Source organism: Schistocerca nitens, chromosome 7 (genome assembly GCF_023898315.1).
Source record: "Schistocerca nitens isolate TAMUIC-IGC-003100 chromosome 7, iqSchNite1.1, whole genome shotgun sequence".
Lineage (NCBI taxonomy): Eukaryota > Metazoa > Arthropoda > Insecta > Orthoptera > Acrididae > Schistocerca > Schistocerca nitens.
In genome coordinates, this window is record NC_064620.1 from 455,321,477 (window position 1) to 455,326,691 (window position 5,215).

Consider the following 5,215-nt stretch of genomic DNA (forward strand, 5'->3'; position numbering starts at 1 on the left):
GCAACATTAGAGCTCCCACATATTTTCTTGCAAAATACCTGTGGGAAATGCCCACATCACATCCACAACTCTGTAGATTTTGTGAAATGCCTCAACAACTTCAGGCTGAAACACTCAGGTATGATGGTGATACTCACTAGGGTGCCTCTATGTGAGTCACTAGAACTCATTGATCAGAAATTTGATGAATAGGTCACCGACCTTTTCAGGCATATGCTAATCTCCACATATTTTTCTATTTAATGGAGAATACTATGAGCAAATGGAGGGAGAGGCAGTGATTGTATTGGTATATGAAGCATTTTGAGGAAGAGACCCTGATGTCATCCAAATGGAAACTCATCTGCTTTTTCCATTATGTGGATGACATGTGCATCATCTGGTCTCATGGCAGAGACAAACTCCTTAACTTCCTTGTACATCTGAACTCTATAGATCCTGTCATCAAATTCACTAGGGAGATGAAAGAAGAAGGAAGACTACCATTCTTGGAGGCTATAATCAAGAGAATTGCTGTTAGCACCTTGGGTGAAGGTGTGTATTGGAAGAAAATGCATGCTGACCTGTATGTCTTGCTGCCACCAACCTGTGTAGAGGAATGGGTTACTAAAACTGCTACTACATGGGTGCACACCACCTAAGATGCAGAGGGCCTGCTGCAGGGACTGGAATGTCTTAGAACTGTGTTCCAAAAAAATGGGTACACAGAATAGCAGATTAAGTGCACTCTTTGTGGAGATGGAAGAAATCACAGAGAAAGGGGTAGCCACAACCTTTATACCATATCCTGGTGTGCTATTGGGAAAAGTCAGGTGCATACTGAAAAAGAACTATGTAAGAACAGTCCTTTGCCCACTCAATAAAACGCAAGCATTACTGGGGAATGTCAAAGACATCCTCGGTTTGTGGATGGATAGGGTGTACCAGATTACCAGATTCTGTGCCAATGTGGCATGACATATATTGGACAAGCAGTGGACAGCATTGAAGACCAATGCCAAGACACCAGCAGTACACTTAACTAATGTAACCCAACAACTCAGTGGTCACAGAGCACTCAGTGTTTGTCAGAATATCGTGCAATCAAATTCAACTGTACAAGGATTTTAGTGCCGACTTGCAAATATTGGGACAGTGTTGTTAGAGAAGCCAATGAAATTCACACCAGGGATAATCTTATCATTGACACTACAGTTTTAATCTCAGCAAAGCTGAAAACCAGCTCTGGGTCCAATTAGGAAGATGCCCACCAAACAGGCAACCAGGGCTGACAAAGCAACAACATCAATGCTACCAGACAGGGCAACAATGTCAATGCTACCACAGATACCAACAAAAGCATCTCCATGAAATTGCTGCATGAGGGGATATAAGTCAATTGCATGCCCTCAGTTCGTCAATGCACCTGGTAATGGCGACATGCCCGATAACTGGAGTATTATGCCTGGTGGACACTATGGACCAGCAATATGCCCATGGTCTCTTAAATCAGTACCAAGGAATGTCCCAATCTTGCCTGATGCTGGATAAAGAGCAAATGAAGATGATGGCTCTTAATATTGATGCATTTTCTTTTAATTTCACGGAAGTTTGTTTTGACTTTTCTATATGCTGTCATTCCATTGACTATTTTTTTTTTTTATTTCTTCACATTTTTCCTGCATGTATTTCACCTTTGCTTCCCCCTACTTTCTATTTCTTTCTTTGTTAAATGACTTATATTGCTGTATTCATGTCTTTCCCTGAACATTTTTGGATTTCCTCCTTTTGTCAATCAGTTGAAGTATTTCTTCTTTTACCCAAGGTTTCTTCACAGTTACCATCTTTGTTCCTATGTTTGTCTGTCCGTCCAGCTTTTGTGACTGCCCTTTTAGAGATGTCCATTTGTTTTCAACTGAATCGCCTGCTGTGGTATTCATTATCATTGCATCTACAACCTAAAGAAATTCAAACACACCACATCATTCCTCAGTGCCTCATTTCTTTCCACTTTGATTCTTCTGGAACTTTTCTAAACTTCAGCCCACACTTCATCATTACTAAATTTGTTTATATATCTGCTCAAGGATACATCTTGCAATCCAACATCTGATTTCGGAATATCCACCTGACCATGATGTAATTCAGCCAATCCCTTTCCGTGTATCTGGGCCTTTACTAAATATACCTCCCCCTCAGGTGATTTTTGAACAATATATACACTATTGCTAGCTGAAATTTATTGCAGAATTGAGTTAGTCTTTCTTCACTCTTATTTCTACTATGAACTTCTGTCCTCTCCTCCACCTCCTTTGACATGGTCATTAGTAGAACAAAGGAGAATTCTTATACTGCAACTCTTTGGCTGCTATTGCTGATGATTTTTGTTCAAGATTTTGGCAGTGGCTGGGTTCAGACCCCAGAGATTTTGATCCATTATCAGAGATGCTACCTCTAGACCATGGGTTCTGTATATTGTCTATCAAAGCTACCCACTCATTTTGTATTGTATTCCACTCACCTGTTTCAGTGAATAGTTGCCTAATGCTATCTTTGAAACTCTCAACAAACCTCTGGTTCTTAAAATGTATTCATTTCTCACATCATTATTTTCCTATCTTTTTCCAATTTCTTCAGTTTTAATGTGTAGCTCATAATCAATAACCAGTAAATTGTAGTCCACTTCTGCCCCTGAAAAGGTTTTGCAGTTTAAAATATGGGTTTGAATTCTCTGTCTGTCTTCCAGAGGCCTCTTTAAATGGTTTTTATAATCCTTTTCATTAAAATATATTAATGATTTTCATTTGTTGTTGCTAGTAATGCAATACATGGTTATAACACTGGAGTGGGAAAGCATCTACAAACACTTCAAAAGTTTAATGTTCATGCAGAAAAAAGATTTAGATGTTTACAGGTATACAGAATTCATCAACCCATGATGATCAAGGAAAAAGCATGGAATTTACTATTGAACGTACTCCTCCTACTGCATTCTAGAAAGAATAACTGCTTAAATGCCTCTGTGTGTACTGTAATTAATCAGTTCTTGTCTTTGCCATCCCTACAGGTGTGATACAGAGGGGGCTGAACTATATTTCTAAAATTATCTCTTAATATCAGTTCTTGAAACTTTGTGAGGAGGCTTTTGTGTAATAATTGGTGTCTATCTTCAGTCATTTGTCAAGTCAGCTTTTTCAGCATTTCTGTGGCATTCTCTTTGAGGATCCATGATGCGAACAGCCTGATCAAGATGATCCCACAGAATCTTGATTGGGTTTGAATCCAGGGAGTTTGGTGGTCTGAGTAATACAGTAAACTCATCCTGGTGCTCTTCCAACCATGCACATACACTATGAGTTTGGTGACACATTGCATTGTCCTGCTGGTAGATGCCATCATTCTGAGAAAAAAACAAACTGCATATAGGGGTGGACATAGTCTCCAAGGATAGATACATACTTATGTTGATCCAGTGTGTCATCCAGAATGATAAGATCAGTCAGGGAATACCATGAAAATATTCTCCAGATCATAATGCTCCATTCGCCATCCTGGACCCATTGCTTTCAGATGTTTCATGCCGACAGCCATCTGTCTGATGGAGTGTAAAACATGATTGATCAGAAAAGGCCACCTGTCGGCACACAACAGGCATCCAGTTGCAGTACTGGCATGCAAATTCCAGCCCTTTTCATCAACAAACAGCAGTCAGCACTGGAGCATGAACCAGGCACTTACTACAGTCATTGAGTAGACACTGAGTGTAGCCTATTGGTTCATCTGGGTGGTCAGTTGCTCAACAGTTGCACATCTGTTCACCATAAGTATCTCCACAGTTGTCGTCACCCCTGCTATCTATGGCCCATAGTGCGCAATGCTGCCTCAGCACTGGTTTTAGATAGTACCATTTTGCCAAGCATGGTATACTTTTACCATGGCGGCACATGATCAGTTTACAAATTGAGCCATTTTGGAAATGCTTTTTTGCACTTGGCCGATGATACCCTGTTGAATGTCATCTAAATTGCTTCTGTTTTTGCATTAAGCCAATGACTGCACTGTTTTTCTCATCTCTTTTGACATGCTTTATATAACCTACAATGCTAATGCTGCCACTTGCTGTCTGTGTGAAGTTATTGCAAGTTGACATTGGAAATAGACAGTGGTCATTATTAATGTGCCTGGTCTGTGTAGTTAGCCAACTTCAGTTTATTAATAAGATTTTGTCTGGTGTCATTGTCTTTACATGTGGATGTTATGGTATTTTTTTAATGGTTATATTGACTTGGTTTATGAAACGATGCTGAAATGCACTTGTTCCCCATCACACTGAATTAATAGACTTATGGATACATATGAGGGAAGGTAACATTGAAGTCCATAGATTTCAGCACCACAGAAATGTTGGAAACCCATACTAGCGGCTACCAGAGAGAATAATGATTAGAGTTTAACGTTCCATGAGATTGTAGCAGACTGTGCAAGGGTAAAACTGTCTGTTACATTGTGAAAATTACTCAGAAAATGTCAAAGACCTTATGCAGCCAGAAAGTCATAAATAGCTCCATTTCCTTATAACAATATTTCTGCAAGTATGCTCTAAAGCAGAGGTTACAGCACACTCAGAACCATATAAACAGTTTCTCTTGTGATGGAATTCACAGAAATAAAACTGAATAGCATAAAAGAAACTCCATCCTGATTCATACTGAACGACTATAGAAAGAAAACTTTCCAATCTACCAGAAACTTTATGGTTGGTTGGTTGGTTTGGGGAAGGAGACCAGACAGTGTGGTCATCGGTCTCATCGGATTAGGGAAGGACGGGGAAGGAAGTCGGCCGTGCCCTTTGAAAGGAACCATCCCGGCATTTGCCTGGAGCGATTTAGGGAAATCACGGAAAACGTAAATCAGGATGGCCAGACGCGGGATTGAAAACTTTATGTTGAGCAATGGTTTCCAATATACAATGAATAATGTACTGATACCTGAAATAGCTGTTTTCATACATGATACAAATTAAAGTTTTTTTTTTTTTAAAGTTACTTCTGTTTCATATAAAATGTACTGTACATTAAACCCATAAATGATATTGCATTACTTATACCTATTTCTTATTTTAGTGCTGCTCTCTGCCTTCGTTGGTTATAAGTATCTCTCTCAGTGCAAGAATAAACCTGAAACTAAAAATGATATTCAACAAGAAGATGTAATGAATTATGGTGCAGAGGAAGAA